This window comes from Wyeomyia smithii, chromosome 1 (genome assembly GCF_029784165.1).
Source record: "Wyeomyia smithii strain HCP4-BCI-WySm-NY-G18 chromosome 1, ASM2978416v1, whole genome shotgun sequence".
In the NCBI taxonomy this organism is placed as follows: domain Eukaryota; kingdom Metazoa; phylum Arthropoda; class Insecta; order Diptera; family Culicidae; genus Wyeomyia; species Wyeomyia smithii.
Window position 1 is genome coordinate 76,906,378 of NC_073694.1, and position 25,684 is coordinate 76,932,061.

General features: G+C 37.7%; 1 protein-coding gene across 5 annotated transcripts in view; it reads left to right on the plus strand.

Moving 5' to 3' along the window:
• The first annotated feature begins 257 nt into the window (after positions 1-257).
• Positions 258-25,684, plus strand: part of LOC129718796 (adenosine receptor A2a) — an 89,264-nt gene continuing 63,837 nt past the window's right edge. For 2 of the 5 annotated variants that reach the window (XM_055669882.1, XM_055669880.1), the window contains exon 1: positions 259-847. The gene's annotated coding sequence lies outside the window, so the exon portion shown is untranslated. Of the gene's footprint in view, positions 848-912; positions 1,023-3,153; positions 3,372-25,684 lie in introns of all 5 variants that reach the window. The other 3 variants (XM_055669883.1, XM_055669881.1, XM_055669884.1) reach the window with 3 other exon arrangements.

The following is a 25,684-nucleotide window of genomic DNA, read 5'->3' on the forward strand; positions in this document are numbered from 1 at the left end:
CAGTCTAAGTTCGGAAAAGCGATGCAACACTCAACGCACACTACAAGCTCTCTCGCTCTCTGTCCCCTTTGATCACAACATGCGTTTTCCTATACATTTTTCAAATGATAACTCACCGGGGTGAGACTTTTCTCCGCACAGTCCATGTGGTTTCAAACCACTTTCGCCCACACCGAGCAAGTCGATTTCTCCTGTTGAGTCTGAGAACAGCTGCCCCATGAACAAAATTTTTATTTAAGGTTCCTGGCCGCACGCCATTCAGTCGTTGGTAGAAGGAACAGAAGAAAAGTCGTTTATTGGTACTGCATGCTGCTTCCTTCGAGCTAGCTAATAAAGCACTTCATCAAGAGCGGGACGGCAGTGGCGCAAATTTGTCTGTCGACGCCAATCCTCTCGGTCGGTGGTCGGTCGGGTTCAAATTCAACTGACGACATCCGTTCAGTCCGCGCGTGAAACTCGTACCGTTCGCACTCGTTCTGGAGGGCAAGTAGCAAAGATTAGTTCATGCCCTAAGCAATAGTGAAAATATACAAATGGGGTGTAAATTAATTAGTGTTGATACAATACAAGACTATAACGGCAACTGCCACTTTTCAATAATCTAAACAAATTGAAGCCCATGTCATTGAATAAATGGATTAGTAATACAAACGTGCTACACTTAATTTGAAGTGGGCGGCACTGAGCCTACCAACTGAGTGGCAGATTACCGACCGTGTTGATTTTTATGGTCGACAGGTGTTTGTGTAAAAATGTCGCAGCAATCAATGCCGGAAAAAGTGGCTTAGGCAACTATAGCGTACGCCAGGATTTCGTGATTGGAGTGATAAGTGCATCGGAACGAAAGGTAATAGTGTAGAAGCAGTTCACAAACATGAGTGTGTACGTTAATAATCTGAAATTATTTTTTAGGATTCCTCTAAACAGTTTTTTGCATGAGTTAACGCAAAAGTTACTACTTCAAATTTTTTAAACATGAAAAACCGTTTTATGGAGGGCGATTATTCCCTTTTTTTAATATGGTACTGACTGTGTTTTAATGTTTTTTTTTTTTGACAGTGGAATGACTTTGGTAATATCTGATAATCTCTTTGAATTAGTTCTTAATACTGGTTTAGGTTTCACAGTTAAATTTTACACTTCTAATCCTCATCAATCCATTTTAATTCTTTAATTCCAACACTTCACTGTTTGGATTAAGACTTGTTTTCACTTTATACTCGATATTTTTTATTTTATTTTTTCCTATTTACGACCACAGATTCCAGGGAATCTAAAACTTTTACTATAAACAGGCTGATGAAATAGACCATTTTACGAACTGACAGGTGTCACGGATCCTGCTGATAATAATGTTGCTTTTACGTGCGTTATGTGAGCGGTTCCGAGCTTTCTGTCAAAAATTCATTCATGAATTGAGTTCAGAAACGTATCGTAAAATGGTCTATAATAGAGTAACAGTAAAGGGGCATTCAAAGAGTACGTCGCGAATAGTGTTAAAAGGAGATAAAGAACATTGTGAGCGGGAGTATGAAACTTTGTGACGACATATGCAAAATGATTAGAAATAGGAATGATTAAGTTGGAAAATTATGAAAAGTTCACTTTTCCTTTACCTTTACCTTTTGTTTTATAATCAAACTAAAACTTATAAAACATAAATCAAAACAGCTAAGAGAGCTCTTCCGAAACGGGTTGCTGCAAGACATCGATAGGAAGTCCTGATTTCCCAAATAAGTCTGATGAGCTCGAGAGAATGGATGAAAATAAGGTGGATATGAAAATAGCATCACTTGAGACATTTGAGGCTACTGAAACATATCTGATTATAGGTATCGGAGAACAATTTTATTGGGAGGGAGGTTACCGTGACGTGACATTCTTATTATGTTCTGGCAAATGATTCGATGATAAAATTGAAAATTAAAAAAAGAAAAAAATCCAAAGTATGTTTCATGACACCACACTATTCTATTACTATTCTTTGTTGCCAAAGCGAGCTCCAAAAGGTCACAAAGTCCACTTCCACAAAACGGCGCGATATCAGCAGGAGTTTGTGCAGTCTCTCCAGGGAATTATAATGGGCGATTTTCAGTAAAATATCAAATGTTTCTGGTCGCAGTGGTGATGAGTCCATACAAAAGAAAAAAATCTTTGTTGCCTGTGGGAATCAGCGAATTTTAATAAGCACTGTTATTTTATGAGCAGTACATATTCTCTTTTTATTATTTATTGCTAAATTATTATGCTCATTAGAAACCAAAATGGACAAATAATTTTTGGCAACGTACAAGTTTGTTTACACTATCACTGACCAAACCAACACCAAATTACCTCTCAGCATCTTCTCACTTAGCTCCACATTCCACGTCGCTTGATGTGACCAGGGTTCATTGAATGATGTCACAATTTTCCAATCCTAAAAAATTTAAATTTCTTATCTGATGCACATGCAAGGTTATATCGTCCAACATGTGTATTCTAAGCGAGATAACTGTAACATCCAGTGAGATATAAACATTAATAGAGCGGGGGCCTAGTGTGGTTGGTAACGTCTCCGCCAACCACGCTCGACGCCTGGGTTCGTATCCCACCGCCGACATAGGTATCGATGGTTGTGAGGTGGCGTGATCCACTCACAACCAACCCAACTGGTCTAGATTCAATCCTAGCCGACACCGGGAGATTTTCTGAGGCGAAAAATCTCTGGGATCACGCCTTCCATCGCATGAGGAAGTAAAGCCGTTGGCGCCGGACCGTTAATAAACGGGTCGTGAGTTAGGGTCCTGGGTGTGGAGTCGCCTCCCTGGGCGTCGGTGATTGGCCACAACAGTGGCGGAACTAGACCGACGGAAAATAAGCGAGGATAAAAAAAAAAAAAAATAAACATTAATAAAGATAAGGTTGACGAAGGTCGATAGAAAGCGACAGGAAGCGCAAGAAAAAACTTGCCCTGCCCGGGAAGTTTATTTGTAGTGAGTTGTATCGAAGCAAAATAGCGGTGTGTTCATAACCTGTATACATTTCATACGTATAACATTACGATGCATTTAACAGATTGCTTTAGAATTCGATTGAAAATTAGAATTTCGCTGTAATAGAATCCTAGCATATTAGAACCTATTAGAACTAACTTTTTGACAACCATTCCAGAAAATAGACCCATGGAAAAAACACGTACGCATTCCTTCGTATTGTATGTTGAATCAATTAAAAACCGTATGGTAGCCTCCGACAATGCGGGCGAGATAATTTCGAAGAACACGGACGATAGGATACGACAGAAATAGAGACATGTCATACGTCACCCCGGAAACTGTCAAGGAATTGCAAAAACAAACATTTATATAATAATAAAATCTTTCAGAAAGGTAAGTGAAGAAACTGATATTGTAATCAGTAAGAATTGAGTGGTTCTCTGTCCACTAAAGTTGTTATGAGAAAGCTCAACTTAAAATCAGTTGCCGAGTATTCAAAAGCTAAGAAGTCCAGCAAAATAACTACCAAAATTTACTAGATTACGGCCGATCGATTTACTTTGCTGATGTTCGCCAAAATATGTCGCTGGTTATTATAACTAACTTGTAACAATTAAGTTAAATCACGTTTATGAAGCAAAATTCTAGCCGATGATTGGCATCCCAGCGGAGAAAGTTTCTAAGTCCGAACGAAACGTTCGGTTTTATTCACGGATGAAGCACTTCGGAACAGGTGACAGGCCAAGTAAAATGTTTGGAATCCAGGAAAATTCGGCTTAATTAATTATGATTATGCAGGCTGAGCATTTATTTGATATAGTTTCGTTTTCAACCATCTGAATAAATGTTTCCTTTTTTAACGCTCTGTGTTAATTTTTTCCTGAGGTGAAAAATTCGACACATGTATTGAAGGAATGTTTAAACAGGAGAAAAAAAATTCGATAAAAATTATCGAAATGGCGCAACTTATTAACAATCGCGCACGGCGACTCGTGCTGGATTATTGCATGATTGAAAAAAAATGCTTTAGATAATAATACAAAATTATATTCGTTATAAAACAACGTTATATACAAAATACCATGCAAAAACTGCGACGCCTGCTACGGCGAAATGACAACAAACATGCTTAAACCTTTTTGCTTAAGAAAAAGGGCATAGTTTGAAATTTATTAAGGCCAACTTTATTGCATAGAAGTAGTAATTTTGAGAAAGTTCTGTTAATCAACAACAAAAAAACACGTTTTTTCATAAGAAATACTAATCAGTTCTGTTGCATGGTCTCGAGGTACGATACTGGCTTAACAAGCCAGTCGTCGTAGGTTCGAGTCTCGGCTCGGGAGAGACTGTTAGTGTCAGTAGAATCGTAGCGCTAGCCCCGTAGTTGTCCTGTACACTCAATGGTCGGCTACGAAGTCTGTGTATCAATAAACAGAAGGTCAAGTTCCGAATGTAGCACCAAGGGTTTGCTTTGCTTTACCAATGAATGATTTGTGGAGTAATGGACGTTTCCCGAACGCTGTTTTTTGCAGAGGTTTGTGGTTTTGAAGACCCAGCGAATCAACTGAAATAAAAAAAACTCATATTAGTTTAGAAGTGTGCCGGTTATCTGAACGATCATTTTCATAAGCATTTTGTTTCCAGTTCAAACGGGAACGTTTCCCGAAATAAATATATTTTGAGCGCTCATTGCATTAAAAGTTTTTTTTTTCAATAAAGTTAAACTTCGTGTATCAAAAACGAGCGTTCAACGACCGGGGAAATTAATTACGATCATTTAAAAAAAAAACCTAAATTAATCCACCTAGCGGTCAGACCCAGCTTTCCTCATTCAATTTCTTATTTGTAAAAATAGATTTACATGAACGCTTCAATCCAATAAATGTATATTCACTCTTTAGGTTCTAAAATATTGATGTTGTAATCTATACATATAAAAATGTAGTCCGGTCTGTCAGTCTGTTTGATCAATATAGGCTCGAAAACTACCGAACCGATCGACGTGAAAATTTGTATGTAGGGGTTTTTGGTCCCGATAAAGGTTCCTATGATAGTTTGAGACCCCTCCCTCTTCTGGAAAGGAGGGGTCCCATACAAATGAAACATAAATTTCTGCACAACTCAAGAACAAACCAAGCAAATGAAAACGAATTTGGCATGTGGATGTTTTAAGGGGTTACTAATATGTCCATAATAGTTGGATGAAACACAAATTTGTGCACATCTCGAGAACTAATCAACCAAATGGAACAAAATTTGGCAGGTAAATGTTTTTAGTGGTAACAAATATGTACATAATGGTTTGAAACCCGACTCCCTCTTTTATAAGGGAGAGATCCCATGAAAATGAAACACAAATTTCGCACAGCTCAAGAACCAATCAAGAAAATACAACCAAATTTGGTATGTGAATGTTTTTAGAGGTAACAAATATGTCCATAATGGTTTGACGCCCCTCCCTCTTCTGGAAGTACATGTTTCTTCGCAAATTTCTGCACATCTCGCGAACAAATCAACTAAATGGAACCATATTGGCAGGTGAATGTTTTGAGTGGTAACAAATATGTTTCATAATCGACCTCAGACAACATTTTGGATTGTAAGATGGCAACTTCCGGTTTCTGGAAAACAGCCGAAAATGGCCGATTTCCACCCAATATAATAATATCCGGATCTAGAATAATACACAGCAGCTAAAATCGACCACAGATAGCATTTTAAATTCTATGATGGCGACTTCCGGTTTATGAAAACAGCAGAAAGTGACCAAATACCACCCAATATGAGTTATTCTTTAACCAGTATGCCGTTCAAAATCCAGAAATTGTCTCCAAACGCCATTATTAAATCCAAAATGGCGACTTCCGGTGTCGGAAGAACAGCGGCAAATGACCAAATACCACCCAATATGGGTATTTCCGGAACCGTAATGATGCAATGGAGCCACAAATCGACTTCAGACAACATTTTTAATTGTAAGATGACAACTTCCGGTTTCTGGAAAACAGCCTGAAATGGACGATTCCCATTAAATATTAGTATTTATGGAACCAGAAAGATGCACAGAAGCTAAAAATTTATCACAGACACAATCTTGAATTTTAAGATGGTGACTTCCGGTGTCTGGCAAACAGCCGGAAATGACCAAATACCATTCAATATGAATGTTTTCGGAACCAGAATTACGCCCAGGTGACAGAAATTGATTTTACAGGCAATTTTAAAGTTCAAAATGACGACTTTCGGCTTCTGAAAAACAGTCCAAAGTGACCAAATATCACCCAATATGAGTTTTTCTTTAACCAGTATCCTCCTAAATACCATTTTGCAATCCAAGATGGCGACCGGTTTGTGAAAAACAGCCTAAAATAAACAAACACTATCCAATATGAGTATCTCTGGAACCAGAATGATGCAAGGAGCTAACAATTGACCTCAGGCACCATTTTGAATTGCTAAATGGCAACTTATAGGCAACACTCGGAAATGACCGAATAATACTCAATATTGATATTTCCGTAAACGTGATGATGCATAGAAACCAAACATTGACCCTGGACACTATTTTGAATTTTGAGACGACCACTTTTAGTTTCTGGAAAACAACCAAAATAACTAAATACCTCCCAATATGGGTATTTCCGGTGTCAGATTGATGCCAGAAAGTCTGCTGATAATGACCGAATACCACCCAATATGAATATATTCAGAATTAAGGCGATGTACAGAAGCCAAAAGACGAGGATGTTGTCATTTCGATAAAACCAATCATTTCAAACGATTTGTTATTTGACTTTGATCATATCCTATGGCCGATTCGTCGTGCATTTGCAGACTTCAAACAAACCGCAAGGAATCAATGAACTTGGAACGTTCAAATAGTACGACACCACATTTAAATTATGTTGAGGCCACATATATCGATCAAAGCAGGTATAGTTTTAAATAGTCTTTGAATTTCTCTTCTTTCCATAACGTTTGAGCCATATATCAAATTGTTATGAAGTTTGTTATTTGTAAGTTTGAGAGATGACTCGTTCGTATGACACTAGTTATGTTCAAATAAGTCATGTAATCTTTGAGATAATAGACTTTCGTTGTTTTATTAACAATTTAATACATAACGGTTGCTTAAGTTCGATTATAATCAAATGAAATGGGAACGTGTAGGGCAGCCAAACTTTGAAACCACGTGTTCAATCATAATTCATCAGTTAACCCTTAACTAGCCCGCTCATCTGATAATAATAATCAAATCGGTTGTGTAGTTTCTGAGATAATGAAGTTTCGTGATTTTCACAAGTCGGCACATTACAAATGAAGTTACAGTTCGATTACAGTAAAATTCAATAGGGTCTTCTGAGGCAGCTAGACCATTCATTTGACACTAATTTTGTGGAAATCGGGTCGGCCATCTCTGAGAAAAGTGAGTGAGTCCAAGTAGTCTTCGGAATATGTTCCTTTGCATAGCTGGATTTCACATTTTTAAACATAACAGGCAAAGTAATAGTCCGATTGCAAAACAAATCAACAGGGTCCTATGGGGCAACTAGACCTTCCATTTGACACTGATTTTATGAAAATCGGTCCAGCCATCTCTGAGAAACATGAGTGAGATTAAACAGTCTTCAGAACACGTTTCTTTTCATAACTTTTGAACCACAAGTTCAATCTTTATGAAATTCAAAACTTATGGGTTTTCTAGGTAGCCCGTTTTTTCGAGACCAGTTTTGTTCAAATCGGTTAGGTAGTTTCTGAGATATTGATGTTTCATGATTTTCACATTTTTAAACATTACCTCTAAACTAAAAATCCGATGACAATGAAATTTAATAGGGTCTTATGAGGCAACAAGACCTTTCATTTGCAATTAATTTCATGAAAATCGGTCTAGCCATCTCTGAGAAAAGTGAGTGAGAATAAAAATCTGCACATACACACACACACACACACACACACACACACACACACACACTTACACACACACACACATACACACACACATACAAAATGCTCAGCTCGTCGAGCTGAGTCGAGTGATATATGCCATTCGGCCCTTTGGATCACTTTTATACTTTCGGTTTTGCAAGTGATTGCTATACCTTTCTAGGAGAAAGGCAAAAAAGCTGAAGAAAATCGATTCAGTAGTTTTTTCCGCAACCGTAAACACGGCAAGGTCATTTTTTGAGAAACACCATTTCGAGATAAACGCGTAAAAAGTTTCTCGTTTAGCTTATGCGGCCGGGACCAGACGCACTTCAAATCAATGAAAATTTGTGAAAATGTTCTTAAGAAGTTGTACCAAAAGATGATGCAATAAAATTTTGTTCGGTTTCTTGAAATCTGAGAGGGGAAAACAATATCGCACGCTAGCCTGGCGGGGCTATGCGGTTTCGATCAATTAGATTAGTTGAAAGAACTCGTCATCGACATTGTTTTCGGCACATTGTAGAATAAGTACCATGATACACCGTGCGCCAGTGCTGAGTCGAGGAAATTTCCAGCTCGAAAAGATCCTCGACATGATCGGGAATCGAACCCGATAACACAACCGTGTGGGAGAGTTGGCCGACCGACATCGCTAACCACATAACCACGGGGACCACTAAAAAGGTATATATATAACCCCTTAAAACAAAAATCAGCGGGCACCGGACGCACTACTCGGGATAAACTACTACAACAAAGCAACAGATCCACAAATTAGTTTACTCAAAGAGAAAACAGCATTAATGTATCACAGCATCACACAAAATCACAGATTCGGTTTTCACCAAGCAAAAATCTACCGTTTATAGAAGTATGCCATATTGCTAAAACAAAAAATAGTATCAACAAACGCACAGACGCTGAGGGACTCAACTTCGGATATGCTGGTATTATACACACAATAAAAATATCAATCGAAACAACAGGGAAGGCATAGCTATCAGCTACCATACATTTGACGCGTTACCCACATCACTGGCATTGGCACCCGAAAAACCGGACAGTTTACTCTTATCCTATGTTAATTCGGGCAAACCGACCAAATGTTGACTGCAATTATTGATAGCATATCAGAAAATTTTGAGCGATTTCTTAAATTTTTGCATGATGTGTGATAATCTAAGTGATTTTCAGTACATTAATTGTGTTCCAAAATAAATTGAACCAAATTGTGACGGCAGAGGAAGCAGTTTTGCGATGAACGGTACAAACATAGTTATTCGTTACCCTTGAAGGTTACCATACCAGTCCCTTGATGAAAACAAAACCGATAAACACGGCAACCAGTATGCAACCACAACCTAAAGAATTAGCGTAGATCTCCAACACACCCACGACAAATTGTCTAGAAATAGTAGACTACAGAGGAAGACGCATAACCAATAGCTCTGAATAATTGATTACCGCTCGAAGTTTTATAGTGCTAGGAAAAAGTGTAAGCTGTTTTACAGTATAGTGCACATAGATAGACACATATGCAGTGAGTGAATAGTTTACCAAAGAACAGTCGAATTTAAATTTAAGAAAATCATACATTTTTACCCATAGCCAAAAAAGAACACCATTTGCAACATACACCGGACAACCGATGTTGAACACAAATACACTTAACAATAAAACAATAATCTTTCCCGTAAGTGAAAAAACACATACAAAAAACACAAAGCAGTAATAGAACAAAGAAAACTACCCATATTGTATATTTCTAGAGTCTCTGAAAAAGGTGAAAAAAGTCACCGAAACTGCCGGATTGAAAAACAAAAAACCGTTTTTGCTTCTATGCACGGACTGATTAAGCCTACAAATCTACAAAGTTATAATTAAAGTATGCAACTATTCCACCACAGTTATCAATAAGGGTTCAATGTTTTTAACGCTTTTGTTGCAAAAAATAAGTAGTGAAAATAGAACAATGTCAAATAAATACTAAGTTTTCCCTTTATTTTCGGACTCTTTCTAACAATAGTGGATGGTTATATGAGGAAGACCATTCCGCATGTGAAAATATTTAGATTGTGTGTCACGGGTTTATAGGAAGGCCGAAATCGTGCATGTTTTTTGAGGTGTAACGATAAGCTGTCGTGCCAGATTGTTAATAAATCAGTACTTTGTTTTATTTTATTTTTTTCTTATGTCTAAACTTACCTTTAAATACCTAAATGCATCATTTCTATATGTCGCTTTTTTTACTTCGAAAAACAAAAACAAGGAAAACTTCTTTTTTAAAACCACTGGTGTGGAGGCACCCCAAAGTCGCTGTCAGAACAGTCAATTGGAATGATTAATTTACATTACGTAAAACTTTTTTTTTTGTACAAAACTATTCAACATTTTTTTCAATTGAAATCGTTTTCATCGTTACAGTGAAATGAGTTTGATGATTATCATGAACATTTAGGATATGTTCATATATACCTTTACACTAAATTAGGTTATCAGCTTGTATTTTTTTTTTTACCCCATAGTGAAGCCTAGGTGCTATACAGTCTGTAGTCGTAACTATGTCTTCTGTGCGACACAAGTTCCACAAGCAATTAGAAGCGTTTCACAGAGATAAACTTATTTCCAAAGAGCACATTGAGAGTATACATCAAGTATACGAGATGTTTATATCCTCTCATTAACAGGAATTCTAAACATTGTTTAAAAAATAAACTTTTGATTTACAAACGAATTTTTAGACCAGCAATCCTTTATGCTGTACCGATCTGGTCAAGTTGTTGTTTAACAAGGAAGAAAACGCTCCAAAGGATTCAGAATAAAATTCTGAAAATGAAGCGTCCTCCTTGGTTTGGTACACTCGAATTACATAGACTTACTGGTGTTGAACCATTAGAAGCTATATCAAATAAAATTATTAACAATTGCAATTGCTCAATTGCAACGATAAGCTCTCTTTATAGCCAATAAGGTACCGTGGAATGGGGTGAAATTGATCAGTGGGGTGAAATTGATCACCTGAAAATTCGTGATAAAAAATACTAATCAAAAGATGTTGCTCTTACAATACTAGGCAATGTTAACGTGTCCTTAAACGCAACTTTTGCATGATTCACATACCTGTCAAAGTTAACCCTTGCATGCCCGATGCAATTTTTCATATTTTCGAAAAATTCTTTTAACTCAGTCAAAACTCAATCAAATTTGATCAAACAAGTTTCCAAATAATGAAAAAAAGTATTGAATTTACTTAAGGTAATCTTAGTTGAGGGTTAATTACGTCAAATTTGGAGAAGTGAGTAAAGTTTGATAAATGCTCAAAAAATGTAATTTTCAACAATGATCATTCCATACCATTGAAGAAATACTGATGAATTCGCAGGAAACCACAAAGATTTTAATTTCAGAGCTAGTTTTTGAGCTTTTGCAACACACCGAATTGAAATCGGTCTAACGACGATCAAATAAGAGCAAATTTAGCAACAAGCAGCTCATGAACCAAAATAAACAAATTTTAACCTAAAATATCGTTATTTTCGTTTCCAAACTAGCTGTAAATGATACTTTTCGGTACAGAAATCATCATTTATCTTTAGTATATCGAAAAAAAAGCTTATAGCCAAAAGAATGTATGGATTTCAATGGTGATCAATTTCACCCCAACTTACCTCATAGTACCTTGTAGAATTATCGAATTTATTTCATGAAGTAGACGATAGAAATTTCACCAATAGCCATAGAGGTTTACTGGAGCACATATCAGTACTTATTTTAAAATTATACTATTTCGGGAAGAATGTACATGAAGCTAGTTAATTGGAAATTGTTATAAAAATTGATCAATTTCACCCCGTTCCATGGTAGCAATTAAGTTAGTTATAAGTTTACTTCCCTTTTTTGACAAGTAGGTTTAAATCCCTACGAATGATAAGTCCTAACTGCGAAAGCAAACAAATCCTAACAATTAAAATTAAAATTTTTCTAACAGTGTTGAGAAGTCACCATTTGTGATTGAACACACATACTCATTATTTACTAATACTTATCATAAATACTTAACCTACTAAAAAAAATGTTTCACCAATATAAACATACACAGGTCAGTCTAGGGTTCCCAGATCTTTTACACGGCGGAGCACTTCCAAGCCAAAATATTTGAATTGCAGCTGCATTTTCAAATCAATGAAAAAATTGAGAAAATTTTTCTTGTTGATTCAAAAACGCAGGTGCCTCGTAAACTATTTTGGTTAAAAAAAGTGTTCCGCCACTCAAAAGATCTGGAAAGCTGACAGAAAAAAAATTGTTTTTTGAGGTTGGTATTTGTTTTTATCAAAAACGTTGTGAAGCATTTGTAATGTTTCCGTATTCATGCCAACTGTGCTGAACGGAAGATTGATAAAGTCTCAAACCGTTTGTATAGTAAATGTTTCATTTGTTGTGAAATTAATAAAATAAAAGAAAAAAAGAAAATAAAATGAATCAATTGTTTTTGCGAAGTTACGCTAGATTTATTTTCTACACATGAGCTGTAAGTGTGCAACCCGCAAAAACACATCGGACAGACTTCTCTACGGTTGTAAAAAGTATCTATACGATCGTAAAAACCTTGCTAAGAGTAACGCCACCGATGGGTTAATAAACCTCTTTACGAGCGTCGAACCATTTAGCTTCATACCGGCAATGATTCAATGGTAGTCAACTATAATCAAAGTATAACTAGTCTGGCGGAGTGGAAAACCACTTTACCGCCTGCCAAGATTTTTTTAAAACAAACTGAATAAAATACAATATTAGTGTATTGCAAATGAACAAATTAAGAGATTCAGAAAAAAAAAGATCCAGGATTGACAGAACATGAAATATATACGATGAAAATCATTTGTTCGCTGTATTCAGTTTCAATGAATCCTAGCTTCCAGTAAATAATTTTTTGATAACTAATAGCATAATCAACTTCATTGCCCCAATGACTAGTCAATAATAAAGGGAAAAGAGTGGAGAATTAGAAGTAGGAAGCGTCAAATGTGCAAGTTAACGTTATCAACAATATTATCTCTTACCAAGATACGAGTATTGAATCAAATCAATAAATGCCAGATTCGAACCTAAATAACTATACACATGACATGCCACATGACATGAAACACCAGTGTTGTTAGGTGGTGAGTATTAAAAATATTATAACTTGCTAACCCTTGTGTTAAGTGTACACTTTTTTTGTTCAGTACTTTGAACGTTTGCATTTTATGCGCTTAACATACCAAATTGAAAACATGTCCCCCGATCTGATCGGAATATGAAGCCGATTACGGGGACCGCCACTCGTGTAACAGCGCCCGCTGTTAATGTTCTAAGGTTTCGAAATTACATAATCACTGAGTCGCCCCACCCAGCAGGAGGTTATTGTTCTGGTCTGTACATTTTTTAAAATAATTGATAACACCGCTGTGTATCACACTACTCTGAACAACGATGTAGAGCTTTCTGTTAGCTCAGTCACGCACACCAAAGTAACCAAAACACAAAATATGAAAACGTGCAGGTTCTGTAATTAAATCTTACTGTTATTCTGTAACAGTGAAAAAAGTCTGAGTAGCCAAACAAACCAAAGCAAACTTTTTCCATTTCTTTAAAGGTCACTCTCTCGGTGGTCAGAATGATTTGTACATTTCTAGCCGGTTTGACAACAGCAGAAGAAATCTCAACAGCACGTGACAGAAACCACCCAATTAGTGGCATTCAACTTTGGTTGGACGATTTTATACAACTTATTAGCTGAGCTGGAACATTAAATTTGTTAAATATTTACAACAAACTAAGATTACCATTGATGAGATTTCGCACTATGTATTTGCTTTGGCGATAACTACTCGAATAAGATGAAGAGTTCTAACGGAAGATTTATTAACAATATAGTATAGTTGGCATAAAATAGACGAGCAACCAAGGGAAGATCGGTAAACCGGTGGGAGCTTGGTCGTATGCTGACAGGGACGGGGAAGTTGTTCTCCTTGGAGAGCAGCTTGCCTGAACGTCTGTTTCCCACGTTAGCGGTGGCTCAAACAGCGACTAATCCGGAGCGGACGGCTGAACTATGAAATGCGGTGTCTCGCCAGCTACTCTCAAGACGGCAGTTCCGTCGCGAGACTAAGCATCGCAGCCTAAGGCTAAAATAAACATACTACGAACCATACATAAAATGATACGAATCGGAATAATCGGTATAGACCTAGACAAACGGAAAAGGACAACGGCTGGAAACTTGGAATTTGAAATATTAGGACTCTACTCGAACCGGCGCGCGTGGGCATCTTGGTCAGAAAGCTACGGAAGGCAAAAGTGGAGGTAGCCATAAAAGAGGTGCGTTGGCCTGAAACCGAAGAACGTGAATTCTTGGCGGTTGATCCGATAAAGGGCACTTCATTCAATTACTACATCTACTACTGTGGCGGCGATAGAGCGGAACAGGGCGTGGGTTTCGTGCTTCTAGGAAATCAAATGAAGCGTGTCATTAGGCCGTGAATGAGCGCCTATGCGTATTGAAGATCAAGGTCAGATTCTTCAATTACAGCCTTATCAATGAATACGCGCCGAAAAACGATAAAACCGACGACGTAGAGGAGGAATTCTATGAGCTCCTTGAGAAAACATATGGAGAATGCCCACAACACGACAAGATCGTTATCGGAGATATGAACACACAAGCCGGAAGAGAGAAGTTCCTTTATCCCGTTATTGGTAAGGAAAACCTTCACTCTACCACCAACGACAATGGCTTGAGGTTAGGGAACCTCGCCGCAGCCAGGATAATGGCCATCTGTAGTACCCATTTTGCACGTCTGAACATTCGGAAGCACACCTGGAGACACCTGAATGGAGAGGCCTACTCCCAGATCGACCACATGCTGATCGACGACCGGTCTTTTCAGATGTCATAAATGTGCGGCTCTTTCGAGGGGGAAGCGTCGGTCGGATCACTATCTCGTGGTAGGCAAGAGTGGCGCCCAGCTGCCCAACGTATTCAAATCGAGATCGGCGAAGATACGTCTGAACATCCAGAGGTTATTAGCGGCAGAAGTTGCTGCAGAAAGTACTTGAAAAGTTGATGGACGAATCGGTCAACTAGCTGGAGTGGACCGAAACGAGAAGTGGAAGCACATCCATGATGCGGTCAGTGAAATAGCGCGAGAAGTGATAGGTATGGCAACGGGAACTACGTGTAGCCTACGCTAACACGTTAGTAGCAGCTAATTGTGCAACGCATCAGATGCGGGAGAAATGTTGGGAGGTAAGAGCTGCCGGAAATAGGCTTCACCGCCGTAAGAAACGTGAGCATTACGATTGAGTCCTTGCGGAGGCGGAGAATTACTTCACCAGGTACGGAGCTTTCATAGAATGGTTAACAGAAACAGAAACCGGACCGTAACAGTACCTGCCATGTTTAATGACAGGGAGGGGAACCTGCGATTTATCGGTAATCAGTACCGATAAATCGCAGGTGGCCAAGAGTTGGAAACAACATTTTGAAGGGGTGTTGAACGGTGAGGAAGGAAGGAGAGTCGTCGAGGGGAACAGGGGAAAGAAGTTAGGGAAGACGGACAAACTGTGGGCCCCCCAAGATTGGACGAGGTAAAGAATGCTTGCAAAGAGCTGAAGAGCCACAAACCCGTTGGGAAGGACGGCTTACCGGCTGAACTTTTCAAAGTCGAGAAAGAGCGGCTGTGTAGTGCAATTCACCAGATTAAAGTTCTAAAGATAAGGTCAGAGGAACAACTACCTACGGACTGGTTGGAAGGACTCATATGCCCTATCTACAATTACTGACATAGTCTCGACTGTAGTAATTATCGAAGCAGAACCATCCTCAATTCCGCTTATAAAATTCTCTCCGGAATTCTGTTGCAGCAACTGATGCCGTTGCAGGAAGCCTTTGTTGGAGAATACCAATGCGGTTTTCGAGCGGGACGATCTACAACGGACCAGATGTTTACCTTGAAACAGATTCTCGACAAATTTCGAGAACACAACTTACAGACCCATCACCTGTTTATAGACTTTAAGGCGGCGTACGACACAGTGAAACGCAACGAGCTGTGGCAAATTATTCTTGAACATGGTTTTCCAACAGAATTAACTAAACTGTTACGTGTGACGCTGGACGGTTTCACATCAATCGCCAGGACAGCGGGCGAGTTTTCGGACGCGTTTGTGACGTTAGATGGGCTGAGGCAAAGTGATGGACTCTCGAACTTACTGTTCAACATAGCTTTAGAATGTGCAATACGAAGGGAAGGTGTGCAGAGGAGCGGCACCATAATCACGAAGTCTCATATGCTTCTGGGCTTCGCTGATGACTTTGATATCATTGGTGTTAACCAAGAGGAGTTGAGGAGGCCTTTACAGCTCTCAAAAGAGAAGTTGCGAGAATTGGACTCACCATAAACACTGCCAAAACGAAGTACTTGGTGGCTGGCAGTTCTGCGAGTGTTGGTGCTGCGGTGGAGATTGATGGGGATACTTTCGAAGTGGTCGACGAATTTGTTTATCTTGGTACTCTGGTGACATGTGACAACGTGGTGAGCTGCGAAGTGATCAGACGGATTGCGACAGCGAATAGGGCTTATTACGGATTGCGTAACCACATAACATAACATAACATAACATAACATAACATTACATAACATAACATAACATAACATAACATAACATAACATAACATAACATAACATAACATAACATAACATAACATAACATAACATAACATAACATAACATAACATAACATAACATAACATAACATAACATAACATAACATAACATAACATAACATAACATAACATAACATAACATAACATAACATAACATAACATAACATAACATAACATAACATAACATAACATAACATAACATAACATAACATAACATAACATAACATAACATAACATAACATAACATAACATAACATAACATAACATAACATAACATAACATAACATAACATAACATAACATAACATAACATAACATAACATAACATAACATAACATAACATAACATAACATAACATAACATAACATAACATGACATAACATAACATAACATAACATAACATAACATAACATAACATAACATAACATAACATAACATAACATAACATAACATAACATAACATAACATAACATAACATAACATAACATAACGTAACATAACATAACATAACATAACATAACATAACATAACATAACATAACATAACATAACGTAACATAACATAACATAACATAACATAACATAACATAACATAACATAACATAACATAACATAACATAACATAACATAACATAACATAACATAACATAACATAACATAACGTAACATAACATAACATAACATAACATAACATAACATAACATAACATAACATAACATAACATAACATAACATAACATAACATAACATAACATAACATAGCATAACAATATACAGTTTTACCTCGATTATACACACCCTCGATTTTACGTACTTCGATTTTACGCACACTTTTTTCAAACACATTTTAAATTCGTATATTTTCTTCATTAAATTGTGCATAATGAAGGGTTATATATATTTGACATAGTTTACTAATAAGGGGCCGTCCATATGGACTGGGAAATCTGCCGAAAACCGGGAGACAGTGACAACAAGACCTCTTTTGCGAAACAGCGAACTTTTTCAAGGTTGTATACGTGTCTAACGCGTAAAATAGTTGACGTCGCACGCACACAATCTCTTTTAGAGTAATTTGCTAAAACTTTTATATAAAACGTGTTCTGTTACAAGATAGAGGAGCTGTTTTCAATGACTCCTTAGCATTAGTATGTGGGTAAAAATAAATGTGTGAGTCACACATATACTCTCACACACACACACATACACAGACACATCCACACACATATACGCACATACACACATATACTCACATCCACACACATATACGCACATGCACACACATACACACGTACACACGCAAACACACATACACATATATATTCACATACACACACGCCCATTTCATTGTTTTAAGTAATTCCTTTCGAGCATTTTGCGTATGTTCTGGGTGAGTTTCCCACGGCACATTAGAGAACGTCTATTATTTACGTAACGCAAATAATTACCTTCTTCGATCCCGCTCCTTTGTCACCCACTTTTTTGGACCCTTAATGTTGTTTCTATGAGTTGTCAATTTCATCGCACACAATGACAGTCAATGCGCAACCAAACGAGTGGAACCCCATTTTATTTGTTTGCGCTCACAAATTTTAATGCAACAAAAGTTTACCGACCTTTTTATCCCTCGCTAGTGATTTTCATTTTAATTGCTTTGGTCACAGCAGAGCTGAACTAACATACCGGCTTGTAGAGATTTTTTATGAAGCGAGGCGCTTGGTAATTCCTTTAAGTTACTGTGTTGTTTTGGCCACTGCGTGAGGGATAAAATATTGTCCATTCACAAACAAAAACGATAGTTCACGGAAAAATATTCGGGGATTGTTTTGTTTATCAAAATGAAATTTTTATTTTTAATATTGAAAATAATTAACATTAATTTTCATTTTCGGATAACCGCGGTTGAAAAGAAAACAAAAAGTTATGTACGACATTGATTTTTTTCCAATTTCTAAACTCTTCTACCTAAGATATTTGGGATTTTAACAAACGACCCCAAGCTCCCCATAAAACTGAGACAGTTCACAACGTAAGCCTTGCGTCTCCATTGATATTTGAAGCCAAAAATATATTTAAAAAAAAAAAAACAAATTACAACAGGACGTGAGCAAAAAATTTAAGAGTGCCAAGAACAACAAATAAAGTTGAAATTGAGCATGAAATAAAAAAAACAATCATCAGAGCATTAACAGGTCAAAACAAAAATTGAAATGCGCTACTAAAATTGCCGGTGCACATCTGAGAACATTGAAACTTATTTCAGCGACAGTGTAATCGGAATCATTAAAAACGGGACGATGAAAAATTACTAGCAAATCTAATACTTGAAAACTCATCATAACACTTTCAATCATAATACCAAAAAAATAAAAATGAATATTTTCATACTGAGAAAAGCTTGCGTAGTATAGGGGGCTAGAAATTTATCACGGTTAAACGGGAAAAACAAAATAAAAACCCTCCCTCCATAAAACACTTATCAGAGCGCTAATAAAATAACTTTTAGTTTTCGATGATATAACGTGCAAATTTTCGAATGGGTGTAGACAATTTGTACCTGCTACTAATGTTATTAAACTAGGATAGGCTCAACGACGTCGAAAAATCGGCTCAATGTATTTGGCGATGCCATCGTGAAATTATGTTCAACTTCTCAGCGGTCTGGTTTCAACGTTTGGACAAACGTGCCGAAGATGGATGACTGTTGACACGAAAATTATCAATGACCGATATTGAGGCATTAATAATGTTGGAAATTTTTCACACCCTTATCGCTTGTTTTATGTGCCTTACGCGATGATGACTAACGGACTGATTACCATCCAACTCGCTCACTACCGAGTCCACCTAAACAACATGTAAGCGATTAAGAGCAGAACGAACACTTGCAATAATTACGTTTTTCTGTTACAACAGCCATAGTCGAAAGATAACGTTTATATACCAGGATCATGCTGCGGCTAGGCTGTAAACAATGTTATTCAAATAAGCTATATTTATTAGTGACTTGCCTGATATTATTATGATATCGTGTGTCTGACGCTGTTAGGCATGAGTGGGGGAGGAAAATAGTTTTTCTTATAGCGTTTTACATACAATAATATTTGATCAGCTGTCGTAGTGTTATCATATGCTTGGTTCGTGATTTAACGTTATGATTAACAGTAACTACTCCCCACAACACTTGACCTAGAGAAGTGGAATGTAACCAATTGCGCTGAAAAATAATGATATGAACCTTTACTTATCGTTCACATCTTGGTTTATCAGCTTTTGTCGTAATCTAAATCTAGGCTGGAAATCAAATAAAACTGATTTGATTATTTGAGCAGTTCTATAGTTATCGTGTTATCTCGTAAAAACAAGTTGATTCGCAAAATCGCGTAGAAAAACTCGTTAGCAAAACTTGTGTTCTATGAAAGTCATGAACATTCAGTACAAAAAACATGTTTCTGGTTGGGCAATTAATCTTCTGTTCTTGTCGAGAATTCTTTAACGCAAAGCACGTTTGCTGCCTCGTAAATTCAATGCATTAGTCAAAAAAAAATGCAATTATCAATTTATCAGGAAGGGGCAAAATTTTAACCATTAACTTGAATCTAGATTCACAGAATCCTTTATTAGTTGATCGTTTTTTTGGCCACCAACTGTTTCTGGGAACCTCTGCGTATACCATAACGAACATATATTAACAAAGTTTTTCATCCAGTATAGCTTAAAGTTTGAACTGAAATTCTTCGTCTAGCATAGCTTAAAGTTTTGAATGAAGTTTTATATATATATTTTTTTTTGTTAATACAGAAATCCTGTATTGCCGCCTGAAACCAATAAAAGTCTAAACAAAACTTCACTAATATTTTTGCTGCCGTACAAGGTTTGAATTTTCTGAGGATACTAAGAAAAAAGTCGTTCAATTTATATCTTCATTTAATATATTTGTGAGCTTAAGGTTGAGCTTGATTGGTCGCCTGCTGTTACTACTCTGTTATTACCCGGTCGGTTGTATTTACCCAGGAAACCAATAGATCATGTTTAGGGGACATCCTCAATGTGTGAAAACTGGTGACCTGAATCCTTTTATTAGACAATATCAGCTTCGCCCGCATCTGAATACAGATCAATAAAGAATTGTGTATAGGAATATATTGACCGGATCCCCGCATCCCTCGATTCATTTGAAACCGAGGGATGCGGGGCAGGGTAGCTTTGCAGCTGGATTCTTTATCATCAAAAGCCTGAAGTTCAGCGCCGGAACCGAAAACAACAAACAGCTTCACCTTATACACCTGGCCGATAGCAGATTTAATTCTAAATTCCGACGGCGGTTTTCACTGAACAATCGTCGTCAATTATGCGTCTACCGGTAGTATGAGAAGATGTAATTACTGTTTTAATGAATTTCAGCTAACTCGCTTATTAACAGCCAATTACAGCTATTGCGTATAAATTTGAAACTAATAGCTTTCGTTTACCTGAGAGGAATTCGTTTCGTTTATTTTTTTCGTAAAACGAACTCAAATAATCATGTACAGATTGTACCGAAAACAAGGATTCTTGGCAATTGTACAGAATATTGGTGTTTTAATTCAATTATCAATCATGCCCAGACCTGTGCACTGATTGGATCATTACATTATTTAGTCTAAGATTGGAAGAGTGCTTACAAGTGAAATGTATAGCATTTTTATCTAGGAGAACTAGAATAAAATAAAAAGAAAATCAAAAATTTCAAATAAGAGAAATAATTAAAACTATCATAGCGGTAATTTTCTGTACATATTAAAATTCTCTGAAAACTACAAGAACGCTAAAACAAAATGTTTTTTTTTTCGAATTTAGAATTTCCCTTCTAAAATTTTCTGCAATAAACAAAAAAATATTTTAGTTTTTCTAAGTACTCCCATCGATAATCGTATCACTTCACGAACTAATTTCATTTTTTGTCTAATGACTACGTTTTAAATTTGGTAACGTGGTCAATGTATGTAATTTTAAGAGAATACGAAGATTTAACGAGATTTGATTTGATTTGATTTTTATTAGAGATCCTTTAACCTGAGGGGTCATTCAGCTCTAATTTAACGAGAACTGAAGGTATGGGTTTGGGTCCCTTCTGGATAAGGAATTTTTTCTTTAGGTCACACGTTGTTCTCGTTAATTTTTCGCATCCTCGTGAAATTACATATATCGCTCGCTTTACTAAAAATAATCGTATCTCAAGATTATTCATTTTAAATAAATTGATCGCGTTTAGCGATATTTTTGACGTTGGACTAACGTCTATATCGAAGTTAGGCACCTGAATTTGAAAATCTAGTAATTCAACCGGGGAAAACCAGGGAAAAGTGGTCAGGTTTTGAGCGCTTATACATCAGTCATTTCTTTTTCAGAATTTCGAGGTTTTGGCATCAACCGATCAGAAATTCTTTTACGGTTGAGTTTATGTAACAAAAATAACCTATTGTTCGAGATACACTATTGAAAAATTGATAAATCACATCGATTGTCTAAATCATACCGAGCAACCAATCACCACCTCTCTTCACAAGCACAGACGACACTAACGGATACAACCGATCTGGCTTTGTAAACAGTCTCACAGCTTTCAACCAATAACGAGCTCGCTTTCGGTAGCTGCAACAGGTGTTTCAACACCGTTTTAAAATGCTTCTTTTATCATTACCACTGAACAGATTCTAAACACCAATGGCTTGATTGATAGGGGAAATATTGCGCAAGATTGTCATATAATAATTTAAATATGTTTTCGATACTAAACTAGTTAAAAGTTGTGTTGAAAGTCGTGCACATTCAACCAATCACAAGCTCGCTTCTTGTTTGCTCGCGGATGGATTTTTGCTTTGGGCTATATAATAGCCTGTGTCGTCTCATAGCAAGTGGAAGGTCTCTTCAGTTTACAAGTGAAAGGCCACCAGGCCGGTCTTGTATAATCAGCAGCGGTGGCTGATTCTAGCGGCCAAACTGAGCTGCAGCAGAACCAGAGTGGTGGTATCAGGCAGCAGCGGCGGAGGTAGTGGGAAGCTGCATTTCTTCATTCAGTTCGGTGCTCCTTCGATCTGAGTTGGACCACACCAGCGGTAATCCAATTCAGATATCGTTGGGTGAAAACGTTGGGTGTGTGTGCAGTGTGCACATATAGCGTATGTGCATCTGTATTGCTATGACATTTGCGATGATAAGGATGGCGCTGTTGCGTGTGTATGGCTAGCTATAGCGTGTGTAAGACACTAGCATGTGTAGCATATTATGGCTATTGCGTGTATATCTTCAGCGTGTGTACGGATAGTTATAGCTTGTGTGTGGATAGCTGCTGCGTGTGTAATGATTAGTTATAGCGTATGTATGGATAGTAATAGCACATGGTTGGATAGCTTATGGTGTGTATAGACAGTTGTATCGAATGTATGGAAAGGAATAGCGTGTGTATGGATAGCTATAGCTACAGCGTGTGTATGAATAGTTTTAACGCGTGTTTAGATAGTTATAGCATGTGTGTGAATAACTATAGCGGGAGTTTATCGAAGATTATTATTGTCATTGAAAATATTAAAACGTCTTAACGAACACAGTTGTGAATTTGATTTTACAGCATCGATTTTAACTTCTTCAGCCAGTCTTTATTAATCGAGGAAAAATTACTACCTATGAATGATCAACACTTATTTACTAGAAATTTGATTTAGATCAAAACGGGTTCTTTTGAGTATCATAAATTATTGGTAAAAAGAGTTGCAAGTTTTCTTAATGAGCATTCATTAAATTTTCGTTTTTGTTTCTCGGTGCGCGGTTTTGATTTTGTTTCTCGCACACAGAGAAAGAAACAAACTTGTCGCTATCGTGAAAAATAAAAAAACAATTAGAAATGCTCTAAATCACAACTGAAGAAGTTAAGATCGTTAAGATATTTTCCTGTCTCGCCCAAACCTTGATAACAACTACCGAAAAACGTGTGATTGAGCTCTTGCTATATTGAGTTATTGAACCAAACGTTTTTTTTTTCAAATACATGAAGTTATATGCTGGGCTGGAACTAACCTAGCATGAGTTTTATCGATTAAATGTCAAACAATTTTCAAATTTAAAATTTTCGGTTCTGGGCTCCAATTTCAGATAGTTTCGTAAAGTTTGCTTTTTGCTTAGATAGGAAAATTTTACCAATTCGCTCAATTAAATGATTGTCTTGGTAGTGCAACAAACAAAGGGTTGATTCGAATATGTATGAAATGACAGCGATTAAATAAAAGATATCCATTCTTTTAGTATATATTATTATTTATAACGTTTTAACGTCTCAGCATCCAGAAATGCACTGTTAGATAAAATTGCAGCAAATACTAGAGTTGCAATTCTCTCTATTATTTGTTTTAATGGAATATAAGAATACCGTAGTCCAACGTCATGCGGTCGTGTCTTGAATACCACCCTCCTACTTTTTCATTAAACCCCTTGGAACTCTTACTTTTTGATGCATTTGTGTATAGAATACATAACACGTAAAAATACTGTCTAGGAATAAAGCCACTGAGGATTTATTCAATTTGCTTTGGATCACTGATTATTCACTTACCAAACAGTTCCAAGCTGTGGTGTAACCTTTGCTATGCGTAAGAGTCGTCCCACTTCAGCCGGTCTGCAGTTCGCCAGCTCTGCAGTCTGCGTAGGGTTCGTGGGTAGTGTTCCACCTGATCGATCCACCTTGTCCATTGTGCACTCTCGACCTGTCAGCCTTAGCAATGTAGACGATAGATGACTCACCAGGCAGCTCTTACTGTTCGTTCGCCCTGTTCCGTTCTCCATCTGTAGTCCACCAAAGATGGTACGCGACACCTCCCGCTCGAAGACCGCAAGGCATAGTCCATATCTTATGGCAGTAGAGGACTGATCAGTGTCCTATAGACGGTACCATAACATGCCGTTCATTTTTTCTGCTGGTATCGTTGTCGGCAGTTACCAGTGAGCCCAGGTACATGGACTCGTTGACCACCTCGATTACATCACGACCAACTTGAACTCGAGGTGGGAAGTTAGCACTGTCTTCTGGTGAACCCCTTCTTTTCAAGTACTTTGTCTTCGAAACATTGATGACCAGTCGTTTGATTCGGCCTTCAGTCCGATGAGCGTATCCGTCATCTTCATAAAGGACCGAGCCACAATGTCGGTAACATCAGCGAAACCAAAAAGTTTAACCGATTTTTGAAATATCGTGCCACTCGTTTTAATCCCCGCTCTTCCAATTACACTTTCCAGAGCAATACTAAACAGTTGGCCCATGATACCACCACCTTGCCTCCAACTTCTACAAGTTTCGAAGGGGCTCGAGAGTACCCCCGATACTCGAACCATGCACATCACTCGATCCACCATCGCTTTGACCAATTGTGCGGAAATCCATAGTCGTGCATAATTTGCCATAGCTGGTCTCGATCGATTATGTTGTACGTCGATTTGAAACCGATGAATAAATGATGTGTGAGCATATTGTATCCGCGGTATTTCTGCGAGCCGCGAATATCTGATCCATGGTAACGCGGACAAACATGAATCTCACGCGGTAGTTCGCCATGAACTACTTCGCAAATGGTGATAATCGACGACAGAGTCTTTGGGAAAATACTTTGTAGTTAGACGGCGTTCAGCAGAGTGATTGCCCGGAAAATGCTGCTCTCCAGCTCACTCCAACTAGTCGCCCTTTTTGTATTTGGAACATACAATGACTTTCATCTACTCCTCCGGCATTCGTTCTACCTCCCAAATCTTGGAAATGACCACGGCAAATGCACGGCTCTAGCCAGTGTTTCTCTACCGTATTTCAATAGGTCGCTGGGAAGTCGGTCCACTACAGCAGCTTTATTGTATTTCAGCCGGCCAATCTCTTCCCTCACCTTTAGGGGATTAGAGGCTAGAATGCTGTTGTCTTCTGCTCGTGCACCAAGATCATTTGCCATACCATCCTCGCGCTCAAATGCATCGCCATTCAAATGCTCATCGAAGTGCTGCTTCCACCTTCCGATCACTTCACACTCGTCCGTAAGAAGGTTGCCGTACAAGCTCC